The 27550-nt window shown below is 40.5% G+C and overlaps 1 long non-coding RNA gene across 1 annotated transcript; it reads right to left on the bottom strand.

Annotated features, from left to right (window-relative positions):
* Positions 1-23479: 23479 nt before the first annotated feature.
* On the bottom strand, positions 23480-27292 carry LOC136358465 (uncharacterized). Its single transcript, XR_010743105.1, has 2 exons — positions 26536-27292; positions 23480-24477 (listed from the first exon to the last, which is right to left on the bottom strand). It is a non-coding gene; the product is annotated as an uncharacterized lncRNA (long non-coding RNA).
* Between the last annotated feature and the right edge of the window lie 258 nt (positions 27293-27550).

Here is a 27550-nt window from a genome sequence, read left to right as displayed (position 1 = left end):
AAGCAGGGGATACATCCTCAATTCCAGCAGACAGAAGGCTCAAAATATGCATGACCCATAGCTTAGAGACTAGAGCGTGCTGACGCTGCTCTGATGACAGCAGAGCTTTGCAGGGCATAAACAACACAGACACCAGGGAGGCTGGAAGTCTTCAAGAATGCAAGTGAGTGAACACACAGACACACTTTTGCTGAGTCATGTCATATGAACCTCACAGGTGTGGGGAAGGCAAGAGATCCTCCAATTCCAAGCCAGCTTGGAAGGAGTCAATCACATCCAGTACAGACCAGCTAAGGCTGAAGAGAGCCTAAGTAAAGAAACTGTCTCCCACTAGTGCATCTGAGTCGTGAGTGTGCTTTTAAAACTGCAATGGCTTAGCAAGGTCTGCCAAAAGCCTCCGACAGTGGTTGCTGCAAAACATTCCTTCTGTGGCTCATTTGAGTTCATTCAGACAGGTTCACAGACCCACTGAGCAAGGTAAAGACCTAAAAAACAGTCCTTTTCCACTCCTCCCTGCAATTCATTCTAACCCAACTTCAAATTTGAGATGCTGGATAGTTTTACAACAAAGATCCATAGACACAGAGGTCTGCTTTGGAACAAGACTGAACACAGGAATATGTTCATCTGGACCTTCTTTTTAAAGCATGATATTTGCCTAATTCCACATTCAAGTATTTTAAGGTTAGTTCCGAAAATACCCTCCCCTAGCCTTAACCATTAATGTCTTAAGAACCCATTCAGCTGCTTTTTTTCTTTTATATCACTAAAGCTGAATCAACAAGATTGCAGAGATCTGTCTGAGATCAGAGTAACTGCAGAGCTGAATTTAGCCCAGTGGTATTTTTGTTTAAAGGAACAGCACAGAATGGAGAAACACTGTACTCATGAGTGTTTTAGGACTGCATGAAGGACAAACTCATTAGGCTGAAATGCAGTACTTCTATCTATATCTAGTAGTTGTATGAATAGCATCTTAACCAGTTCATCTGGAGACCCTCCAGTAACTACTGCTTTCTAAAGGGGTGTGTTTTAAAGACCTTATTACTATATAGAAAAAAGAAAAAAAAAAAAAAGGAAAAAAAAAAAGGAATAGAGCAATTGAAATATATGGAAATACATGAAAGGTGACTAATGAAATTTATACCTAAACATCATATTTTCACCAACTCCCAGAATTACTTCTCATTTCTTATACAGGATTTTAAGAAAAAAAATATAATCTCTGCACCTGCCTCCTCTCCCTAAAGGGAACAAAAAATAGTTTTAAAAGTCAAGATGAAGGTGCTAAATGCAATTCATAGCTGAATTATTCAATGATTTCTTAGACAGGTCTCTGGAGTTTTCTAGTCCAACCTTTTGCTCAAAGAAGGATCAAGCTAAGATCAGGGGTTTATCAGTTGGATCTTGAAAACCCTCAATGGTACAAGTTGAACAACCTGTCCGAGCAACTGCTTCACTGCTTGACTGGCTCCAGAGTGAAAAAGCTTTTCATCTATAGCCAACCTAAACCCCTTGCTGCAACTTAGGTCCACTGTCTCTTGTCCTTCTGCCATGCACTGCTCTGAAGAGCCTATCCATCTTCTCAATAACCTTCTGTAGAAATTGGTGGGCTACTAGTAGCTCCAGCTGCAGTCACCTCTTCTCTCGGCTGAACAAGCCCAATTCCTTCAGTCTCTCTTCACCTGCCATGGGCTCTAGCCATGGCCATCTTGGTCACCCTCCTCTAAACTCTGTGTTAGACATTTAGCAATGTCTTTCCTGTATTTGGGGATCCAAAAATGGACACAGTACTCCAGGGGCAGCCTAACAATTGCTGAGTAGAGGAACATAACCACATCCCTCTACCTACATGCCATACTTCTGTTACTATAGCCCAGCATGCTGTTAGCTGCTGCTGGCACTGCAGGGCATGCTCCTGACTTATATTCAGTTTGTCTTCTACCAGGCCAATACATTTCTTTTTTGCCAGGCTGTTTCCTGGCCTGTATTGTTCCAAGGTTTCATCCCAGGTGTGGGACTTGGAATTTGTCCTTGGTAAATTTCATAAAGCTCCTCCTGTCCCTTCCATCCAGCTTGTCTAGGTCCCTCAATAGTCGCTCTGCCTTTAAGAATTTTGACTGGTTCCTACACTTTGGTATCATCTGCAAACTAAGAGCAAGCTCTCCAGATCACTGCCAAAGATATTCATTGACAGGTGTCAGGATAGACACTTGTGGTACTTACTTCAAGCAGAATCTCTATTGAGAGTGTATCCATCTGGTACGTCCAAACTCTGAGCATTTAGTAAGCAGGCAGGATTTCAGGGCATAAGATTACAAGTATAGCAGCATATTCAAATTTAATATTTAGTCTAGAAATCAGCTTTTAAATTGCTATTTACATGACCTAACTTTAGCATTAAGCCAAGTCACCACTGGCTTCCTTCTTAGTCAGCAGAGAGAAAAAAAAAGTCAGTACAAGCTGGGGACCAACTGGTTGGACAAATTAGCAGCTCTGCAAAAACAGACATCAAACAACAGGGTGTTGACAAACTGGAGAAAGTATGGTAGTGGAGCACCATATGACTAAGACTGTTACTTAAATAGCTGAAGGTGCTAGAAGACATGCCAAGAGAGGCTAGAGGAACTGGGTTAGGTTAGTTGGAAAGGAGAAGGCCAAGAGCCAGTTGCTGGATTCAACAAGCTAAAGGCAAGTTGGCGAGAAGGTGGCATGAGAGTCTTCTCACAAGGGCATAAAAAAAGAAGAGACAATTTGTGATAAATTGTGATGCTGGAAATTTTGATCAGACATAAGGAAAAAAAATCAAAAGGGTTCAGAACTGATAAAGGTGCTCAGAGGGGCTGGAAACTCTTCATGCTTGGACATTTTCAAAACTCAACTAGATAGGCCTTGAACAATATTATCTAACTTGGAAGTTAGCCAAGATTTGAGCAAGGGGCTGGATCAGTGACTTTAAGAAGGCCCTGCTGGTCTAAATTTTTCTGTGATTCTATGAGAAAGGCTCCTTCAGTGGGTGATTCATCTTGTCTTAAAATAGGTGTCTAAAATAGATTAGATGAATCACCATATGGTGGTGCCTGTGTCTCACTGAAAATATTCTCTGCTGAATACAAAGGCAACCTAAGCTGACCAGCTATGATTAAATGTCTTACAGTGAGACATCCGTAAATTGGAAGAGATGAGAATTATCATTAGTGACTTGTGCCCCAAAAATGATGAAGTTCTTGCCTTGTTTATATATTACCCCTTTAGGGCATGAACCACTTCCTTAATAACCAAACTCAATTGCAGAAGAAGGGACAAAACTCTCACATAACACATAAAAATTAAAAATTAAAGTAACTTAGAATTGGAGCTACACAGCTATCTTATACACTTTGTTGCCATATGAGCAATTCCCTTCATAATGCAAAGGGTACAGTTTTATGATTGGATACCTATTACAATATGTAATATTTTTGTCTTTAAGGACAAATTAGCTGACAGATTAGAAGCTGATAGAATGGTTTTCAGTAGCTTGAAGATACTTCTATCTTTACAGCCTTATATAGTAAGGCCATAGTGAGTAAAGAAGAATAAGTTTAAATTTCCAGACCATATAATTGTTAAAAATTCTTGTTTCTATTATTATTATTGGTATTAACTGTAATCAACTGTAAATTATTTAAGAACATAGTTTAGAGCTGTCTTAAATATTCATTGACAAGAAAAGCCACAGATGTTTAACACAAGTAAGTAGAAACCACTGAAGTTGCAGGCATTTTTTTGGTCCTTGGAAACAGTATTTAGCTAGAAAACATTTCCTTCTTCCTGTAAGCGGGAAAGAAAGAAAAAAAAAAGGAGGTAGATAAAAAAGAAAAGTCAAGTCTTTTTTCAGCCCTCCACACCAACAGAATGACTTTGTTTTCTTGTATCTGAAAAACTGAGGTATAATTAAAAGTATTAAATGAATTTTAAAAGCCACTTTAATAACAATTGATGTGTACAGAACTGTATTGGTTACATGTCTAATAAAATCAGTGTAACTTTTTCCTAAGGAAAATGGTATTTTTCCTACATACACTAATTAAGTTCCATTTTCCATGTTCCACAGATTTTCCCAAAGCAAGGTTCCCTGTTGTTTCCTTGATATCCAGCATCCATTTGTTTGGTACATCACACAGAGGAGAGGAAGTTCCCTGGCTGCAAAAAATGACCCAAAATGATAGCACTACCACAGAAAACCATGGCTGAAGGCAACCAGAAAAACAGAAGGAGCAAGTAACTTCTACTGTAAGTGCTTCATTTGCCAGCAGAAACAAAGGTGGGTGTGCCAAGAAAGCAAGCACATTCCAAAAAAGACAGTTCTGGTTTCACCACACAGCTGACAAAGTCTATGAAACCATCTCACAGGTCTTCCAACTAGCCCTGTCTTGCAAGGAGGTCACTCAACACATCCTTGAGTAAGATGAGGGGAGAGGAAGGACAGAGAGACAACTGACAAACGTATTTCCTCATAAGAAATAGTCCTTAGCCCAGCACCACTCTCAAAACAGCCTATTTGGTAGTTTAGGAACCTCTTAGGAACCTCTTTGTGACTACTTCCCTGTCACAGTGGAACAACTTCAAAGATGCGTGCTCATGCCCTGTTGTCACTTGGCCACCACTAAGAAAGAGAATGTTCTAAGTATCTGAAAGAGAATGTTCTAAGCATCTTTAGAGAAAATGAATACAAACGTAAACAAAACTGTTAACATGCATTAGGTTCAAAAACAGTCTACAATGACTAAGAAGAAAAGTCAATTCTACAGAAGTCTTTGCCAAAACCTCCAAACCCACGATTTTACATTTCACTGCTGTTTCAGAACCACTACTGGAACTTCTAACATTTCTGCTGTGCAAATGTGAAAACTAATATTTTACAATTACCAGAGACCAATTCACACATGCTTATTCTGAGAACTAGTTTTTACTCCCAAGACATTCTGTTAGCTAATTGTAAGATGGGAAATTACTCTGTGAACAAAAATATTTTAGATTCTGGGTTTTATTTTAGGGCATTAAAATTTCTAAATTGACACATACCAAATACTATCAGATCTTATTTTTCTTTTGAACTGAGAACTATGAAATATTGAATCCTATGTGAGAATGTGCATAAGATGTCTGGTTTTAAAAGAAGCTTGCCCATGCTTTCCCTATAACAAGGCCAGATCAAAAACTGCAGGGGCAAACTCTTGGAATTTTGAATGACTTTTAGTCATTACAAATATCTTCCAGCATGTTCAGGCAGTCAGCTTTAATCACATATTCTGGGGAAATATTTTTTCCTGTGTAGTTTCTAGTACTTTGTGCTGACAACTCTCATGCTTTATTATATTTTGTCTTCCCCTGAAATAGCATCCTATTTTGCATGACTGAATTTTTGAAATCTCTAATTGATTCACTGTAACTACAGTAAAACCATCATGTATTAAGTCATTCTATGAGAAGTCTCCATCTCCCCCCTCCACACAGGAAAAAAAACAGCCATAATTATGAAAACAGAAGAGGAGAAGAGGAGGTATATAAGAAGCTGCCATTTGTCTGGCTTGGCTACTCAAAACTTTTTCCAACCTAATTCCACAGATCAATAGAAAAAGAAACAGTTTAGTGCTTCCTTCTAACTTGTAAGGGCTAAATGTCGGCAAGATCCTGGTACTTGCTTTTATGTGGGGACAAGTTGGTGATACAGCTTGAAGTCAAAGTCATCACTGCCTTACTTCAGCAAATTTACTAGTCCTGATTGTGACAAAAAAAGAAAAACAAAAAGGCTCTCTTTGAAAGTGAAAACATTTTTGTAATCAAGCTTTGGAACGTGACAGTGACAGAGAACCTCATTCATCAGACATATGAAAAATAGGTAACACTACTGAGCAACAGCTAAGTAAATACAACCACCATTTATCAGAAACACACAAATACCAGTCACAATCTAGGAAGGCATTTCAGAGGGAAAAAAATACTTTGAGTTAACAGGACTTCAAATTTTAAATTGTTTTTTTAAAAAATAGTTTATAGGTAAAGGAAAAAAAAAAGCTGCCAGATTTTCAAAATTGGGGTCAAAACTAGTCGAACTACATATTGACATTTGCAACCACAGTGTGTAAGCACTGCTGACATATACATAAGGAAACACTGAAAGCACCTGGAAGGCACAGACTTGAAAGACTAACATGGAAACAGAGTCATTCATGAAAAGCTCTGGCAATTTTCATACCAAGTCTCCATTCTTCCACTCAAAATTTGCGGAAGTTCTGATCTACACCACAACAATAGCATATCTTCAAGTACGTGAAGAGGGACGATGTTGAAGCAGAGAATCTCAGAGTGAGATAAAACCTTTAGATGTCTGATCTTAAAGGTTTGCTCTTAAAAACTTGGAGAATAGGAACTTGCGTACTTTCTAAAGAGGGAAGGGAGACAAAACAGACACCTAGAGAGCAACAGTGTTCTGACAGAAACATCACAAATATTACTCAAATGAGGTATCTATTAACTTTCCCAGGCCACTTGTCACTAATCAGAGCAGAGTAACTGGACACAGTCAGAGAGATTGCAAGCAAAAGGACAAAAATAATGAAAAGGTACAAAACAACCTAGTGATGATACAATGAACAGGGAGAAAAAAAGGGAAAGATAATTGAAAACCAGCTTATTCTATCTCCTCTTTGTTTGACTTTCCAATAGTATGGATGCATGCAAAATAATTTAGCAGTTAAGGGTCAAAGTTAACTTCATGCCAAAGGAGTAAAATGAGAACAGCACTTTTACACTTTTCATGTCCTGACATTTACAGTATATGACAAGCACACTACACATACAAATGGATGTATGGAAACCTCATGGTGCCAGGTTCACATCATTCTGCTCCAGAGTAAAAATTCATCCTCTGCTGACAGACATCAGGAGCTGCTCCTCTAGTTCTCTTTCCCCACATAAGAACTCTTTGCCTGTTTTTTGGGAGGATCCAAGACCACCATCAACTCTTTTGTCTCTGAATAGTCAAGGCCATTCCTCCTACCTCTCAACTACGACATAATTTTCCCAGTTCCTGCCAAAACTGTTTTGCCTGTTCCAAGCAGCATGCCAGGACACTTGTGAGGCACATGGTAGTTACAGACCCCTCCAGGTGACTTCTCCATCACACCCAGCTCTGACCCAGCAGTTCCTTGCTGGATGGTTTTCCCTGGTTTGCAGGATAAAGCTGATTGAGGAGCAGTATGACTGTAGCAGAACACATTCTCCTAAGATGTCAGACTATCTAATATGTTAAAAAAAGAATAGCCTAACTTCATGCTCAACACCTCTCTCTGGCTGTTCTTGGCACGCTATTTTTACATATATTAGAATAAAAAAGTTTACAATGTGTTCAGTAAGCTGAGAGCCAAAGTGAGGCCATCCTTAAAAAATGTTCAGTTTCCTACTCCCAAAAAACTGCTCCTACACTAATGTCTGCAGCTAGATTCTTAGCACTAGGGTGGAGTTTCAGTTTTTCATAGAGTTATTGTTTGTTGCAGTGAATTTGTTGCAAACAAGAAAATTCATCAAAGGCTTCCTTACAATAAGAAAAAACAAACAAGAAAAAGCAAACAAAAAAATCCCAACCCAAACCACAGGAAAACAAAAACCAACAAGCCAGAACAATTTCTGAAGGACGGCTTGTGTTATACCTAGAAGAATCTAGGGACTTGCATAGAAGATTTCCCAGAATGAGTTTAATGCTTTGACCATGAATGAGGAGAAAGGACAGTGCAGGTCTGAGAAGGATGATAAAACACACAAGAAAGACTTGAGGAAAACAGAGTAACATCAAACTGGCTTTGTTAAGACTTACTCTTAGCTTGTCCAAATTTAATGTGTTTGCTTTTGCTCTTCCAAAGTATTCTGACTGAACAGCACAGCTGTGAAGCAGTCATAAAGCTTTTGGACAATCTGATCATCCTCCAGAATAATTTTTAAGCACTATTGGTCAAATCTTGATTTATATTTATCTTCTAAGTAATGTAATTAAATACATCATCAACAACAAATAATAATAGTATATAAAGCTATACTTTATCACATGATTGGAAAGTTCTGGATAGAACCACAACCGCCTGACAGATTGCTGGCAATTCTTGATCCTTGTCCGCTGTGCCTAATAAACACACACATTTGAATGCTTTCTTATTATGAAAATTCAAAGAAAAAAAAAAATAAAGCCATTAAAAAAAAATAATAAAAAAAAAAAAAAAAAAAAAAGAGTTCAAGAAGCATATTTCAATGTGATTACAATATTTTTGGGTAAATTAAGCCACAGCTTTTGGCCACAACATGACCCAAAGTATGTTGTAATGGTCCACAAATTAAGTGCCTTCTATATGTTATGACTTAGATATGTACTGCAGAACTTGGCTTCATCATACTTTAAAATATAGGAATTTTTTATGTCCTGTGACAGGATGCTTTGTTAAAAATAATGATGTTTCAAAAATTTGTAGTATTTGCAGAAAAGAACATTTCTGGAATGTTCATTTGGATCTTTGGAGCATTTCTGTTTTTACAGTGAGGCAAGTTACATCAGCTTTAAAAAAAAAGCAACAAACCACAACAAAACCAGCCTACACAAATATGTTCAGGTCCCCTCTTACTACAATATCAGTATGAGAATATCCCTCGTGTACCTCTGTACAGCACTAGACAAGTTTTCTCTCACACATGGCCTTTGACACAAACACTCCTGCCTTTGCATGCTTGCACACAAACACTGCACTCACATGTTAAGCTTCTCACACATAATCAATCCTCCAAGCTCTGGCACTCTCTCACACAAACACAGACGTGCTTCATACCTTCTCCTACATCAGAAAACCACGTGAACCATCTGTCACTATTTAATCTCCTAACCCAAGCTAAGCAAATATGTCCCATCTCAACCCCAAACACCCCAGTCAGCCTTTCTAGCAATACACTCTTCACAAATAGACCATTGTTTTTGCTGCTGCCTACCTAACATTAATTTGTTTTCCACTCCACCTCTTCTCCTTTTGCTGCCATTTGCCCCACAGAAGCCTCTATTTTGCTGCTCTTTATGGCAGTCATGCCTCAAGCAGGGCTGGATATTGCATAGCCAGGGCCAAGACACGTTTTGCAAAAGGCAGCATACCACAAACTACCCACTGACATCAGTGAGCACCACAGATTTCCCATTTTGTTCGTCACTTTCACCCTTCACTGGTCTTTGATTGGTGAGTGCTTAGGCAAATGGACACAGAGAAGGAATCTTTTTTAAAAGCGATCGAAGTTATCATCAGAAGAAAAGAAAATCTTCAAAATCTTGACTGACTATACTGTAGTACTATACAGTATACTACAGTAGACTACTATACAGTAGCCCCTCATAACCAGTGCAGAAGGTTGCTATTGCCCACAAAGATGTTTATTAAAGTCTATGAAATGCGTCTCCCAATTGAATGTCTCTTTAAACCACTCCTCCATCTTTCCGCAAAATGAGAACAGAAGTTCACATCTGTCTTTTGTACCAGAGAGACCCCTCAGGACCTCTGAGGGTCATACTGCCACACTGGAGCTTATGCCAGCCTTGAAGAACTGGAGAAAGTTCCTTTCCTGGAGACAGAGCCAAAGCACAAACCTCAGCATCTCCAATACTGAAAAGTCTCCAAATTGAAGATTAAACCACAGAGTTTCAGGTGCACATAGTGCAGACCAAGCCCAGGTCCACTCCTAAGAAAGGAGCCAACACATAGCGGATGTTTTGTTGCTTTCTTCTAAAGATTATTGAGTTGACATGCACTTTAAGAAAGGCTTAGAAAGATTTACCTAAATATTCATTTTATTAGGGGGAAGGCAGGAGGAGTAGTGTCTGCATATTTTTTGAAAAAGAATTGTTGCATCGATTTCTGTTTGCACAGCACCTGGAGTAATGTCACCTACTAGGGCTGTGACTTAACAGCAAAGACTTTGGGAAAGGGGGCACCTTCTCTCTTTTGGGAAATGGAGCCACAGTTGAGCAATCTCTGCAGGCAACTAAACTGTTCTAGTAACAAGTGAAAGAAAAGTATCCCACCGGAGAATCTAACATTCAAAATCTAGGAACCATAAACGTTCAGCAGGCTTTAGATGTCACTGCAAAACAGGGTGAGCTTAGGCAAACAAAAACCCTGAAGTCTAAGACAGCTCTGCATATCAGCCTTTTCTGAAAGGAAATTCCCTAGACCTGCTTGTCTTCAGTACATACAGCAAGCGGTACATGCAGTGCCATGAACAGACTCCAGGACAGAGAAACCTGTCTGCTCCATGGCCAACTGACCTCAGTGAAGTTAGAGTTTCAGTTTTTCCCTTGATGTCAAGCTACTTTCGCATTTCACACCACACACCTCTCACCTAATTGCAGCTTGTGTCTATGCCCCAGGAGAAACTAAATTGAGGCAGAAAACTTGTGCAAGTAACAAGGATTCTTAAAATTACTATTGAAAAAAGCACATAAAGACTGTTAGCAGCAACTGAAAAAAGTTCCATGATATTCTACTTAGGTCTTCCTTATTCAGCTATTGTAATAATCGTTACTTTTGAATTGTGTGTAAGCCTTAAAGGAAAGAGACCATTAATTAACCTAAAGAGAAACCAGCGAATGAAAGATGGTTGAACAGCGGCTAACCCCCAAATGCCGTCCTACTGCTTAATTCCTAGAAATGTCCCCAAACCTTCTAGCAACAAACTGTGTAGGTTTCCAAAAGAAAAGGCCAGAATGGAACTATTTCAATGGAGCAGATTGCAGAAACATACAAATTGTGTATGTTTCCAACAGAAAAGGCCAGAATGGAACTATTTCAATGGAGCAGATTGCTATAGGTGCTATAGGAGATTATTTGTAAAGGTGGCTGAGAGATCGTGGTCTTTGACTTCAACCTAAATATTGATGGCAAGTGGTCCATATAGTTAGAAGACCTAAATACCTTAAGTGGAAAAGCATCTGGTCTTCTTTTCCAATGCTATCCTGCTATGAACCATTGGCAGCTTTTTTGATCCCTATACACATGTGAAAATGTGTAGGAGGGAGCAAAGTCATTAAAGCCGCCACTGCTCAGTGCTTTAACTGGTGATAGTCCTCCTGCACTACATCCTAGTGCTGGGAGATAGTTCCAGTAAACACAACATGAAGCATGTCTCAAATGTCCACTTTATTCAAAACCAAACAATCCTGCCCTTCCCTCCCCCAAAAAACCACCCCTCCCTTTACTTTCACCTCAAAGCAATCCTAATATTTTCCAAGGGGAGGGGTCTGTTTATATTAACTGTCTGTCACTTAGACAAGGAGCAGGAGAAGAAGCCAGTAACCCTGAAATAAAGCATCTGTTCAAGCTACTGTAAGATTAACGATCCACTTTGGAGGCAAAAGAAAATCTCCCAAGGTAAGGAAAAGAAAAAAAAGTCTGGAAAACTCCAAATCCAGATTTTCTCCCAGACTAATGCGCACATAGAACCATTAAAGCAGAGAACATGACTGCTTGCAACTCCTACTAAAGAAAGACGCCCTCTCACAAGAATCTGGCTAGCTCACCTCCTGCAGTGAAACATGTGTAATGTGTTTCAAATGAGAAATTTTCATGAGAAGACAACAGAAAACATCCAAATGCTATAATAGCTTATGAAAGAAAAACATGGGGAGTTATTACACACTGTATTCAAAAGAAAGTATTTATTTAAATAATTGTTGCTTAGAGACTAATGCCAGATTCAAGTCAATCACCTTAAACATCACATCAAGAATATTCACAGTAGGCCCCTGACCAGCTCAAGTGAGGTTGAGAACAATAAATGAATGTTCATCCCAAACCTCTCTTCCCAGGCAACACCATTTGTTGCTCTAAATCCATTAAGCAGAGCCAAATTGTTCCGGCCAATGAAGTATTTCTACAATTTTCCCTATGTAAGGATGTGGCTTAATTTCATGCATTATTTTCTATACCATGTCAGCAAGGATGAGGTCAAAAGCAGAAATAAAATTCTATTCCTCTCTATGCTAAAATTCAAATTGTTTCACTTAATAATTTAGGTTTGGAAAAGTAAGCTAAATATCATGATAATAGCTAAAACCATCAAATTTGCAACACTTGTGGTAGAAGTTATCATCTTAAAGAAGCAAAATAAAATAAATAAATAAATAAATTCTACAGGTTCCAGGAGCTAGAAGTATTTCTTCTGGCAGATGGCGAAGGTGTGGCCTGTAGTTAGTAAATACCCATCCAATACTCAGCAAAGGAATTCTGGAGTTTGAATAAAAAGCAGGGACAAAAGCAGTTTTTCCACAGAGAGGTTTCAGATCTGACATGCACAGAAGTTTTTTTTAAATTATTATTACAAATATCTGTATCTCACTCCAGTCTTGTAACCATTTCCCACATACTTTGAACACAACCTTGAGCTCACACTAAGTATCATCTGCTCCACCTGGATAATTGTTATTTTTTTAGGCTTGGTGTTTCTCATCTTCTGCTACCTGACAAACTCCTAAGTGATTTCAAAATACAAAAGTCCAATTAAAACAAACTGGTATACGAAATGGCAAAATTAAGTCTACAGAATGATATGGAGTTGACACCAAAACTCATCTCTCTTTCCTTCTTCTCTTCCTAACTGATTCCTTACCAATACCCAGATCTGGTGAGATGTCCATACAAGAAAGCAAGGTAGATTTAGAAAAGGGACGAGGAAGAGGAGGAGTTTTTACCAAGTTGAAAAAGCAGAAGAAAGCAAAATGAACAAAGATGGGTACAAGTACAATTACATGCGGGCAGTACAAAGAGACATTTTTGACTATTCAGCATCACACTCATGTCTTTGTGCTCTTCAGTGATTAAAAGACTGAAAGAGAGAATATCTGCTTTTTCCAAATTCACTGAGCTGATGAAATAGCTGAAGACATTCATAACTTCCGACCTCAGCTGAAGGGCTGGTCATTATAATGTAAGAGCCATCATATCTGGTCATAATTTAAATAACAATATGTGGAGTCTTCTGAGACATAAATCGACAATTAAGGAACAAAAAAACTACTTACAAGAAAAACACAACAAACCACAAAACACCAACAACAAAAACCACCAAAAAAAACCCCATAAACCTAACCTGATATTAATAATGTGTAGGCATATCCTTACAAGTATTAAAAACAGGACTTTTGAAGTTTTAGAAATGTCATGCTCCAGACATATTCCATCTCTAGTAAACCCTGGTACCACACCTGACCAGTTAAACAGCACTTGCAGCAGCACCACCACAGCATCCCCTTTTATGCACTTATTTTATGTCTCTGGTTTTCCAACCAAATGAGAAAGTTTAAGAGAACCAAAAGTTACTGAAAATCAGAGCTGTGCCAGCAGTTTCCAGCGATGACCTGACGTGATTTTTCCTCCAGCTGATATCCAAGTAGTTAAGGAATTTATATAGTGCAGCCCAGCTCATTAATTTCAAAATTAGCTTTCTGTACTATGTATTATTCCAGATAAATCTAGAGGATGGAAGAAAATGGTTAAGGAAAATCATTAGCTTATATGTTATTGTAGCACTTATTCCAATTTTGTAAATTAAGCATGAACAACTGGAGAGGAGGAAAGTCCAGACAGTGATCCATAAGAGAATTTGGAGGATCATTTTAGACGTAAAAACTAAAAAGGTAATAATACAACTTGGAAAACAGAAATATGGTAGAGGAAGCTGTAAAACAAATTCACAGCTGATTGGATTTTTTTCCCCTGGATTTCTACTCTCAATAAATCTGCATAAAAAGCATTATTTTTTTTTTCTTTATTGCAAGGAAGAAAATTAAACTTGTGTTTCAAGAGCCGTGCTGAAAACTCCTCCACATTTTATTTAGCACCACAGCCAGAACCAAACAGCTTCACTGGTCAAACACAACTCTATAGCAAACTTGTACTACTATAGCCTTACTGGTGTTCTCCTCAGTAACCCCCAAGCCCATTTTCTTTCCTAAATTCTTTTGCATGGAATGTACAAAAATTCTAAAACCTTTTCCTGTTTTTTTTAAATAAAATTAAAAAATACTACCACCCCCCCCCCAAAAAAAAAACCAAACAAAAAAACAAAAAAACCCAACATGCGCGCACACACACACACACAAAAAAAAAAAAAAAAAAAAAAAAAACACCTAAGAAAACAAAACCAAACCTCACCAGTAAACCATTCTTCCTGATGACTAAGTGGATTTTGTTTCCCTTAAACTGTATTTAGTGAGCAGCAGAAAACAAACAAAACCCCAACCACCCTAAAACAATAACCTCTGATGGCAAACAAAAGGTGTCTCTAAATACCCCCAGAAAAGTGTTTTAATGAGTGAGTGACTCTCTTTTTCCTTTTTGGAGGGTAGTACAAAAACTTATCACAGCAGACTAAAATTCTAAGAACATTTGGTTACTCTTAAAAAATTTTAGTTTCAAACAGAAAGGTGGATCAAACAAGAACTTATGTATGTATGTTTAATGTAATTACTTTCAAAAATACTGACTTTTGGTTTTAGTAAAAGGCAAAATGTTTGCTTCACACAACTTGATGGTACTTCTGTGAGTTTAAAAAAAAGCACTTTAGACAAAACTGGCTTGCTTAAGAGAAGAGATGAGTAAATAGAGGGAGGTAAAGAAAGAAGAATACAATGACTTCAAACACACAATAAAAAACAAACCTAAAAACCATAAAACGAGCAATTTTAAAAATACAGCCATGTATGTGTGTGCCAGATTTATTAGATTGCAGCCTCTCTGGAGCAGGGACCATGCAAGACAAGGTGCTCATTCAGTGCTCAAGTACAAGTTTGCCATCAGCTGAGGCTGCCTTTGGACATGACCTCATTGTAAAAACATTACCCTCAATCACAGTGGTCCTTAAAAACTGCCTCCTGGCTAGTTGATTGTTATTACAGATTTCACAGTAGCTATTAAGGTATATTTGCATCTGTGTCTTTAAAATCATGAGTGAGAGAGAAAGATACCTGGGGAGTTGCGGGGGGAGAAATAAAAAAGCATGTCTGAACAGATGATCTTTACAGTCCCCTCCTCCTGCTGCTAGAAGCTTCCCACTCAGCTTCTGCTCCTATTTGTTCATCTTTCCCTGGCAAGAACTACTCTTAACTGTGTTAATTTTCTTTTTTGTGGGTTAATGTTGGGTAACGTGCTTGCAATTGCCCACAACTAATAGATTTCCAGTGATTGACTTTACTGCACTCCTGGCAGTAAGTAGGGCATATTTCTTGAACCAGGGTCATTTTAAGAGATTCCAGAAACTACCTTCAGACATTGCATGGCTTCATTTAAGCAGCTACTTTCTTGGTTCCATGCAGGATTTTGAGCAGGAGGACAGAATCTTCAAAGGGAGGTCACTGTCCTCTAGAATATTAAGTTAGAACCATTTCAAGCGTTTGAACAAAGCATGAAGCATGACCTTTTTTTCATTTATTTATTTAAGGCTAAACTTGGCAGATATGAGAATATCCAACTGTAGTTAGACAGCCATGATCTCAGCCTCTGGCTGTGCAAAGACATCTTAAATCTGTAGGTTCTGTGCAGATCCAGGGGATTTTTGCCAAAAAGTTTCCTGAATAAAATTAAATATTCCTTCATGTTAAGCTTTACAATTTTCTCTTCTTCATATCCTAGCCTATTATAATCCCGAATTAAAAATACCTAATGCTTTAGGATTAACACTGCTTATACTGCATTTTCTCAGCCAAAAATGACTGCTATAATTCTTCAAAAATTAAAAAAAAGTTAGTGTCCCATATCTTCTGGCTTTAAAAACCAGTGAGGCACAGCCTTTTCCTAACTACTGTCCAGTTACCTGGGAGTGAGAAGGGAACAGGACATAGTCCTGCCAAGGAAAATCTTGGGAACACCCAATGCCTGGGTTGCAGTTGCAGAATGAATGGTGTCTGTCAAAAGCATTCGGTGAGAATGTGGCAGTGGCATACTAGAAGAGGCCACTTACATCATTAGCTTCTGAGGCATAGATAAAAGATTATCTAGATGCTTTGGCCCTGCAAAACCCCCCAAAAGCGTTGTATACAGCATATACGCACATACATACATACATACCTAAATATATACATTGGTCTCTTCCCGGTGTTAATCTACCCCTTCCCTCAATTTAGTAGCTTCGCATCTTCATGAAAATCTTTTCCAAAGCTACATGTGCAGCATTAGCAGAGGTGTACATGTAGGTTTCTTTGCAAGTACCAGCCAGGACTGTGGCTTTGTATTTCATAGAGCAAAGAGAAAATTATGATGAGCTTTTTAACTCTCTGCAGACTAACTGCAGTGAGTCCCCTTCCCCCAGAGGTGGCAAAGGAAGGTCTGTGGCTAGGTCACAGTTATCTTCCTGTGTAGTTTTGAATCTGCAGGGCTGTGTGCTGACATCGTCAGTGTGCCAGCCATAGGCCCTTCCCCCCAGGTTCTTGTGTCCCCTGTGCACCTTCAACTCCTTGCCTAAACCTCAGCAGGTGGTTCTTGCATATGGCACTGAAATCCCAAGTACTTTCAAGTGCCAAGGTAAGCATACACAGTTTGAAACTAACAGGCTCTTCGAGTCAAAGGACAAGTAATACAGTAATAGCCAACATTTAAATTGGCCCTTCTGCAGAGAAGTATCTGGGTATTAAGAATGAGCCTTTTTCAGGTACCATGACCAGAACCTAATGCAATCCACATGATCTACCTCAAAACCCTACAGGGACCACAGCACCATCTCCTAGAATCAGAAGTTTCATTGCAAGAAAATGCTGCAGTTCTTCAAGTACTGTGAAGAGAATCAAGCAAAACAAACAAACAAAAAAAATCACCAATATCTCCAGAACACTGTAGGCAAGGGGCTGGAGTCAACAAATGCAAAAATTGGCCTACACATTTCTCATGTTTCCAAGAAATTCATGAGATTCTTAAGAAATCAAGGAAGATCAACGAAGAGAGAACTCTCCACTGCTCAATCCACACAACTAAGGACACTCTTCATGCTCTGCAGGCACATTAAGCTGTTAGTTATCACTTCCCAGACAAGCCACCATGCAACTCTGAGAACTGGGTTTTAGTTTGCCCTTGAAAAAGACTACAAGTACTCATGCAGTCTTATATAGATAGCACAGAAAAGCTGAAAAGCAGTAGGAAGACCTCTGATTCAATCATTTCTGTACAGCCTCTAGGTGTAAATGCTCCTAGTCCCACTTATGGCAAGGTCATACAAAGCGGAAGCCCACCTATAAGTCATTAGCTTTTTCCTCCAAAGACAGCTGGAGAGCTTGCAAGGACTAAACTCTGTTTGTTGAAAAAAGAGACCTACCATCTGAACTTACTAATTTGCAATCTTTCATTCCAAAACATAACATTAGAAAGTGATTAACAACATACCGAGCAGATCTGCAAAGCCTGAATAATAATTATCGCATAAGCCTATCTTGGCTGTATCTATACTAAACGAAATATAACAGAAAAAAATGCAGGTGAATAAACACTACAAGTGAGAAATAAATCAGACTTGGCATGGGCAAAGCCTAGAAAGCCAATCCGACTGCATACAGAACAGTCAGATTTGTTACTCTAACCTAACAGCTACATAAGGCTAAAACAAAAGGCATAATCATGACTATGAAAAAAGAGCTATTTGTGAAGACAGTGTTTTTTCTGATATTCAGCCTCTGCTCATGCTGAGTTTGCCTTCTTCAGGTGTCTTGACATCTTCACTCTATCATTTTTCAGCCTTCATCTCTAAACTTAAGTAGGCCTTCCCTTAAAGGCTGCATGTCTCTTAGTGCTTTTTTGAGGATTGTTTCCTCTTTCATTTTCTGTAACTATTACTTCATAGTGCTATCATGTATGACTCCTCCACCTCTGATCCTATTGTACTGGTTTTAACTTTCCAGTAATTTATCTGGGCCCAACACAAACTGAAAAACAATGCACAAATCAATCTATTATCAGCTGCCTCTCAGCTCTAACACTCAAATAAAACACAGTTTGGATGGCTTTAATACAGCTTGACACCTGAAATACAGCTGCTCATTCCACATGTGATCAGACATACTAGGAATGGACTTAGGAGCACAAGCTCAATTGCCCAATGTGTGGGCACGCCTTAAATGTCAATATTATTACCCATCAGTGTGACTGAAGTGATAAACACACAAACCAATTGTATTCTAGCCCATCACACCAAGACAGCATGTCTCTTCTCCTCCTCCAGCATAAAGCCACAACTGCTGCTCATTGAGTTGCCACGCTTTCTACATTATCATTAGTAACATAAAAACAGGATTATGCTCAAATAGTACAAAAACTTTAGGGCCACAGGGTGAAAGCACTTGATGACTTCATTAATGAACAAGTGCTTCATTAGAGATTAGAGTCTCTATTCCTGCGTATTAACAACACAATGCCTTTAAAAAACAAATAAATTTTTGTTTTCATGTCACTTGCCTTTTGCATCTCTCCTCCCTTCCCTCATAGGACTGGACTCAGATATGTTCAGAAACCATCCAAGGTGGTATCATCAATACAACAACTCCTGTCAACATAGAGTGATCAGGTGAATGTGGACACTATAACAGAGGACCAGGACTCTCCCTCACACATTTCATGGTAAGGGTAGATGCACATTCCTTTGCTGACCAGGAACAGAGAAGCAGCTTCGTTTATTTGCAGAAGAAGAAAAATGGCTATGAAAAACCAAACAGAAACAATACAATGCATTCCTAGTAAATCCAGGAGATTCACACTCATTTTCATTCCACAAGAAGTTAAAGGAAACCTGAAAAGCTTTTACATCTTTTGTTTAACTTCCTTTATAATCCTTATGTCTTTATACTGCCCTCCCTATTTAGCTTTTTCTTTAAGTGTGAGGAGGCATGCTAAATCAAGGGTCTTCCTCCTCTGTCAGCCAGGGTTCTCCATTTCCTAGGCAGCACCGAACCAGTCAGGGGAGCACTTGAGACCAGCTGAGGACCAGGCTCTCCAAATACTAGTCCTGGTCCTCTCTGGAAGGCCACTCAGGCTCATTGTGCAGTCAGGAAGATGTCTGCATTGAAGATCGTTTTCAGAGCTGCTCTTTCCCCATTGCCTCTCTAGGTAGAGAGAGAGAGCAACAACCAGGTATGGACTCAGCCAACCGCACAACTTTATTCCATTTAACAGGAGTTGCTACATTGAGTTAACACTTCCTAGTACACTGGAGTATCACTATCTGCATGCTGAGGCCAGCCAGGATGGACATCCTTCCCTCACACCAATGGAAATGAGGCTACAGCACTGTCATCATGAGAACCACTCTGCTACTCTCTGTCTCTAAACTTAAGTAGGCCTTCCCTTAAAGGCTGCATGTCTTTAAAGCTTCAAGATAGATTTTTCCTTGAAATGCTGGTTATTTAACCAAAGCACCGTTTTTTATAGCTACTCAGGAGACTTCTTCACTAGGGTTTTTTTTGCTGAAATGATGATTCCTGTCTCACTGGGTGTTTTTATAGCATTACCATTCATGCTACATGACCAGCATAGCTGAAATATCTAACTACCCACAAATAATTTAAAAGTCATCTCCACTTCTTAAATGTTTGGATAAATTTATTTATAGGGCAAGTTGGCAATTCCCCCAAAGTCATACCTTCCAACCAAAGCAACTATGTCAGGTACTTAAAATATCAGCCTTTTCCCCATGGCTCTGCCTCTCACGTCAGCTGGGATAGCTTTTTTCCCCTAGAATGCAGAGAGTGACCTCAAGACTTGCTAGCGGCAGCTAAAGACCAAGCTGTACTAGGCAGTACTGCACTGCTGGGCAGAAAAGGCCCCTCCTACATGGAAACACCAACTCAGCATAATGCTCAAGCATTGGCCTTTGTATTTTACTTCAAACAAGGCTCATAAACTTATACCAAGGCACACAGTAGCATACCTCTATAAAACAAGTGGGGAAAGAAACACTCTTCAACAGTCTTTATGACACAGTGGACAGGAAGGCATGTCAGCAGCAATGCCTGAGGAAGGTATTTTTTACAGAGAGCACTTAGAACACTGTTCCAATGACAGCATATATACTTGCCCCCAAACTTTCTTCCCAAACATTTTGAATTCTGCTTAGCTTTACATTTTTCCACCATTCTCAGTTTGCAGCTTCACATAAATTGATGTAAGTTGATAAAACTCACATCTTTTTTAGCGTATTAAATCTGATCCTCTGAAAAAGTTAGACCCCATTGATTGTTCATAGCAACTGGAAGGCAGATCCTTGACTGTCTCAGAAGAAAGAGATTAAAAAAAATTAAACAGAGGAAATTATCGGTAACCACTGAGCTAATCAGCTTTGGAAATCATGGGGTGTTTTTTTCCATTAACAAAACCCTTAATAGGCTGTTGATGCCATTCTGTTGTCTTTTTTATTTTTTTTTCTGGTGACACAAATTTCTTCCTATGAATGGAGTTGGAAGGATCACTTCTTTCTGTGTTATTACAGTACCGGCATAAAACTCAAGCTGTACGATAATTCCCTTCCCTTTCCCATGCCCTCACAGACACATAAGCCTCTGGCACTAAACACCTTAACTCTGATCAGCCAGATCTTCCAGAGTATGATCCAGAGAGGGCATGTTTGTTTCAGGGATCAGAAGCCAGGTGGAAAGAAAAGAATGGTCAGGACACAGAGGATGGAGAAAAGTGAGTATGTGAGAAACTGAAGCTTCACACAAGTGAAGAACTGCTTTGCTTTTCTACCTGCATCAGAGAAACATGAATATCAACTACAATGTTCAGAGTCTAAGGAATCACAATATTCACTTGCTTAATAAAACAATACATGGAATAAATACTCTAGCTAATTATACTGAGAAGACAGTATTTGGAAAACTGTAATTCAAAAGTTGGGCACAATCCTGATTTTCATTACATCAATGTAAGCCTTCAATACCAGGACAGAACTTGTTTCCTGTGCCCGATGAGCCCAAATTACCATTTGATAATAATCAGAACTTAATACAAAATTTCAAGACAAACAAGAATACTGAGCAGTCACACGAATCATCAAGTGTTAGTAAGAGAGAATAGTTTAGTATAAACTGCTCCCCCTAGTAATTACTAGGGAAGTATCCCTTGCATAGAAGTGACCCTCAAAATGGCTTTGATTAATAAGACCATAAAAATCTGGAAAACATTTTCTTATGCACATGAATAACTTCTATGTATATGGTCAGTACCATTGAAATAAAAAAAAAAAAAAAAAAAAAAAAAAAAAAAAAAAGAGTAATCACAACTTAAAAGTTACTTGTGGGCAGACAGGACTTCAACTTTATCTCTGGAAGAGTTTTGCAACAATTCTCTCTTTAGAGACCAGTTTTGTAAAGCGCAGAAAACTCTCAACTATAACTCATATTTGTGACAATGGAGGCCATTTGAACAACTGGACCACAGGGGAAGTGTAAGAAATGCATTTATTGCCATACAAAATTCAAATTGAGAAAGAGCAGTCCAATGAGAATTTACAGATTACTCCTTCCTTGAATCCATCACGCTCAAAAATCTCGACAAGAAAATTTCCAAAATACTGTATTGCACTCTATCCAGAAACTGCTGGAAAACTGTGAGCAGCATTACTGTATAATTTAGGCACAAGATCATATTGCATTTGGTCCTGAGAACTGTCCATATTTTATTTGTTTGTTTTTAAACCAACACACTCCATTTTCACATCTTCTACGCTAGCTTTCAACACATTCATAGAAAATAAGTAATTCACAGAAGGAGGACCCTTCTTCAGTTTTTTTGTGCTATAATTTTGAGCAAAAGGTTTGTTGCCAGAAGGGAAGTCCTCTACTTCAAATTCAGCTGAAAAATGTCTGTCATTTGACTTGCACTGAAGCCTGCAAGATCTGGTCAAAAGTCAGGAGTCATCTGCTGAAATACAGCTGTCTACATCCATTCTAGATGTTTGGACTACTTTTATATTCAATTGGCAGAAACAGCACTTCTCAGATCTGATTCTGCTGACTAAATGTAGACTTCCACTTCAGGAAGAGATGAATTGATCCCTAGAAATGCTCTGCTTCCTGACTATAAAGGGAGTGCAGAGAGCTGAGTTTCAACAGACAAATCCCACCTTCTCCATGCTGGGTATCACACTGAACAATCATATCTGGTTTTTTCTCTGCTAGGACCTTATCAGCTTTGCTGGAACTTCTGCCACTTTGGTACAAATAAACCCGTGTAGGTACCCTGAGCTTCACGTACAATCGAGGTAAAGAAAGGGGCACATCCAAGAAGCAATTCAGCACAAGAACCTGAATTCTCCCCAAAAGATACCACTGTGTCTTCAGAGATTATAGGAATGAGCCTACCCCGTAAGAAGGTGAAGCAGTGAAGTGCCTTGAATTAGACAGACAGGTTCAGGCTGTTACTGCTGAGAAGGTGGGAGATACAGAGCAGCCTCATCCTTTATCTCCTCTCTACACCAGTGAGGCTGAAACGTGCGGCATCAGACCCCACAACAAAAGGCAAGGTTACAGTATGGATTACAGAGTCCTTCTGTAAAATAACTTGTAAAAATTCTGTAAAATACTTTGAAGGACAATAAAAACAAAGCCACACCAAGGAAGTTTGAAAAATCTGTATTGTGGCCTACATAGTGTCTATCCACCCACAGCTTCACCAAGTGAGGATAAACAAGAGCTGAATGAAGCTCTGCAAGCACACACTTCAGTTGGCCAAATATCCAGCACAGTCTGGAGCAGCTAAGAATTAGTCCCCACTCTCTTAATACTTAAAAACAGAAGAGTGGACCCTCAAAAGGGTCTGAGACTCCTCTGTTAGCAACACCTGCTCTCAGCTGACCAGTAACATAGAATAAGATGGCAGACCTGGATCCAGGCTCTCACTCATTCACGCTGCTGTCACTGAAAGAAGTCACCTCGTTAGCTGAGGACAGCCGGGCTTCGCATTCAGCTTCTGCAGGAACACAGGATTTGGCAGCCTCCAGAAATCTGAGCTCTCTGTTTTTCTTCCCTTGGTTTACTAATGCCCATTTCGCCTTCCCTGCCTCCCTGCTCCCAATGCACACACATTTTAATGCTAAACCCCAGGTGTTACATGGTTTCTCCATATTTCCAGGCAAACCCTACACACCTGCCCTCCAAACTCAGCAAGTATGCCTTCTCCACAGAGGTAGTAAACCTGCTGTAAGAGGACAATGCTTCATAGTAAGATGCTTAAGTTTAATCTAAAAAAAAAAAAAAAAAATCACAAAAAAACTTCCCATCTCATGCCTTAAGAAAGTCTCACACCCACCATCTTACACAAAAATACATTCCCTTCAAGACTGTGATACATTACACACTCTTAATGGTTTCTACAGTTACATAGGCACAGACAATGTAATTAACAAGTAACATTCCTTCTTGTAAAATAGGAGGAAGAAAATAAACAGGATAGAAGTCCACAAAAATATATTTAAGCTCAGAAATAAAACTACATTTTTAACCTTATTTCATTATTTACTGTGTGAGAAAAGACAAGAACCTGGATTATCTAGGTATAAAACACAAATTTTCAATCTGTGTGATTTACAAAATACATTGTGTCCCCTTATGAGGAAAATGATACCTTATTTACTCCCTTTGGATACATATCAATAGTTTATCGAGTATTTTTTCACTTTCCATTTCATTTGTTTTGTGCATAATGAAATCAAGAAAAAGAACAATCCTGTGTTAAAGTTATATTATGTTTTCTGTTTCTTGTTACATAACCAGAAGTGCTACAGACAATACTATTGTGGAGTTTAAAAAAAGGCACTTAAAAAAATCTAACCAGGCAAACATCACTGCATCACAGTAACATATAAGGTGCTTCTACACCCACTACTGGTATACATTTAAATTAAAATTACATGTAATCTATACCAAACTTTCTGAATGCTGGATCTCTGCTGAATGCCCTTTCTGTATTTAACCTCCTCCATTGCTGACAAAGAGGTAAGATTTTCCAGGTTAGTAACAGCAAAATTCCACATTGCAAAAAACCCCAGAATGCTGTCATGCATATAAAGTCATTGACAGGGTCTGAAAATATTCCTCCCATGTCAAGATTAGTCTTAAGCAGAAAAATGGCAAGACAATATGAACATGTTATTTTCTTGTGAGAGAGCCAAGCAATTAAAAACCAACAGCCACATAAACCCTAAACCATATCTTTTGAGAGAAATGGTGAATTTCAGTGCTCCCTTCTAATGAAACCAGAAGAACACACCAACCACTGTGCTAGAAATATTTCCTTTGCAAAAGCAGACACATCCATAGTGGTAAGGGAATTTCACGGTGTGGGTGATTTGTGACATTAGGATCTTTCACATCATTTACAAAAAGGGCCACAGACTCCATGTTGGAAAACACACTCATGCCATCCCTCTCTGCTCGATGTACACCTGCCCAGGCAAAACCACCAGGTTTCTGAATTGGAGCATGCACAAAGACATACCCACACCATCACCTGAACCCACCACACCCCCATCATCTCCCACCAGAGCTACTCGCAACAGCCTGAAACACTGCTCTGAATCCAACCGGTATTTTCCTCTCCTCCCTGCATTACAGCCACAAGCCCAAATCCCTGTAGCTCAGCTTGGTTCTTCTGGGCCCACTTTGTTAAAATAAACACAAAGCAAGAGAACCCACTGGGCTGGCTGAACAACAAGAAATTCGGCAGCAGAACTCCCTCACACTTGTGTGCACAGCAGATTTTACACCACGCGGCTGCTACGCTCATATTATTTTGTCAAAAAGTACGGAACAGCTTTCACCACAAATACTTGGAGCTTGAAAATTACAGCAAAACCAACTTCAGCTGGGTGCAAAGTGTGCTACAAGAGCGGCGTTTGAAGCCCCAGCGTGACGCAACCGAGATGATACCAGGGATAGGGGCTTGCCGGAGGAAACGGGACCCACGCAAAGCCACAACGTATATATATATATATATATATATATATTAGGTGCCTATAGCTCATTCGCCGCCCCGGCCAGAGCGCGCAGCAAACAGATTTACACAGGCTACAAATCAATGAGGCACTGTGGCTGTGCCCATGCCAGTGACAAACTACAGTGGGGAAGGGAGCCTGGACTGCTTGGCAGACCTGCCATTTCCCTCGGCCACCCTCCGGCACCCCCTCCCTCAGCCCTTCCCCCCGGCCAGTCCAGTGCGGCTGCGGTGGGAGCAGCCCCGCAGTCCTCGCCCGGCGGTGGGAGCAGCCCGGCCTAGGCGCCCGGGTCACCCCAGTGTGGGTGGGCTGCAGGAGGCCGGCCAGGCCGGCCCTGCGCTGGGCTGCCAGCCGCCCGGCCACCTGCAGGCCTCCGCCGCCCTACCTTGCTCCTCGCCGGCCCCAAAGCGGGCTCGGGGGTCCTCGGGGGGGAGCGGGGCTCCGCCGCCCTCCAGGGCTTTGCGTTTCTTCGACATCTGGTCGGTGTTTGGGAGTTGAGTTTCTCCTCTCTCTCTCTCTCCGGGGAGATGAGTGTATGAAGAGAGAGAGGGAGAGTGTGAGGGAGAGACACACAGGGAGGGAGAGAGAGAGATTGAAAGAAATCGCTGCTTAAAGAGAGGGGAAGAGACTTTGGAGTGGCTGGAGAGCAAGTAGGAGGCAGGGACTAAGTGGAGAAATCCTACAAATCACAATCCCATCAATTCAGACCCACGTCTAGAGGGGCTGCTGAGGTCTCCCCCTTCCTTGCTTATTCATCTGAGTGTGTGAGTGAAAATTAAAGATAGAGGTAATAGTCCTCTGCTGCTTTTCCAAATGTTTGCAGGTGGTGGGTTTTTTTTCCTTTCTATGGGGAGGGGGGGTGGTTGGGGGGGGAGCGGGGGAAGGAGGCAGCTGATAGATATTATTTTCCTCTGCTGGGATTCCTTCTGGTTAAAATTAAAAAAATAAATAAATAAAAAGAAAGGGAGGGGGAGGTAAAAAAAGCTGAATGGATGGGGGGCGGGAGGGGAGTTGGAAGGGGGTTGGTGGTGTGTGGCGAGCGGGGGGAACGAGAGGATTAAAAAGAAAACCAGGAGCAGGGGAGGAGGAGGGATGAGAAGAGCCTGCAGGTGCAGGGAGGCAAAATTCCCTGCAGGGGTCATGTGCTCCGGGATCCGGAGATCCGCGGCTCCCCGGAGGCTGCCGGCGGGCAGGGGCGGCTCGGCGGGGGCTGCGGCCACCCCGCCCGGCACCTGCGGGAGCGGGGCTGCGGGGCGCCGCACCGCCTGGCAGCAGGCACCGCTAACTCGCACCTTGCAAACTCCGCCGCTGTCAGTACCCCCGCGGTCGGTCTTTCTCGCTCCCTTCGTAACCCTTTCGGCTCTGGGAACAAGCTGTGCCCCTCCCCTGGGGAGTCCCGTCCCCCGCCGCCCCCGACCTGCCCCCTGTACAGGCGGATTGCAAAGCTTGCTAGAGGGTATTTGTAAGCGAGGGGGAGGGGGGGGGGGGGGGGGCGAGGACACAACTTACCCTCCAAACTATGCACAAGCTCGTCTCTGCTTTCCCCTTCAGATCAACTTTAAAGAGCAGATTCTCAGTCAGTCCGGGAGGCAAAGAGGCAGGGGAGGAGAGGGGAAATTGCTTAGGAAGAGCTGCTGCCAAGTGGGTGAAGTTCAGGGCACAATCCTGGCTCTTCCACGCTCCAGTAGCCCAGCATCTTCCCGGGGTCTGGAGAACAAGGTGTTCAACAAGTCTTCCTTGTTACCCGAAATTGATTGATGATGGCTTTCCCGCCGGGCTGTATTTAACAAAACGATGCAGAGAGCTACTCTGACGAGGAGGAAATTTTGGAGGAGCTTGCAACATAGCTGCGGCTTTAATTTATCTGTCTCTCTCTATACATACGTATTTACACTCATACACATGCACACCTGTGTATGTGTGTATGTCTACATAAATAAAAATATATAACTATCAATACAACGTTGGGTCCACAGGATCTTAGAAAAGCTTGCCTGTCGGCTGCGTGGAAGTTAAAGAGTTTTTCTTAAGCAAAAGGGGCTGATGCTTGGACACATCTCACGTCCAACAGGAGGCAATGACGTCTGTAGCTTCATTGCTATAACAGCACCAAGGCTGCAATTGCCATTCACTGAAATGATAAGGGGCGCTCAGACGTAAGCAGTCTGGACCTCTAGCAAGAGGCTGAAGCGAAGATGATTTTTCCCCTCCCAAAACAAATAATAATGCTAAAAAACACCTAAGGAAAGAGACGGGGAAACAGGGAAAGGAATCTAGGTCTTGCAGTCACACGCTTCTGCAACATGATACTCTAGCACCAAAAAACATTTATTTTTTGCAGCTGACTAGACTTTGGGAAATTTCAATATATTATGATTATTCGGGCGGGGGAGGGGAGGGATTTTTTTTTTCCTTAATTATTTCTGTCTCTCTTCAAGCAGGCATCGATGAAAGCGTGCCCGTAAAAGTACAAGTGCCCTCCCCCCATGTTTCCAAATATATTTCGGTTGGGGTACATGCTGAA

Source organism: Sylvia atricapilla, chromosome 3 (assembly GCF_009819655.1).
Source record: "Sylvia atricapilla isolate bSylAtr1 chromosome 3, bSylAtr1.pri, whole genome shotgun sequence".
NCBI classification, from domain to species: Eukaryota; Metazoa; Chordata; class Aves; order Passeriformes; family Sylviidae; genus Sylvia; species Sylvia atricapilla.
The sequence above is the reverse complement of the archived record's forward strand: the minus strand, read 5'-3'. Positions and strand labels throughout refer to the sequence as shown.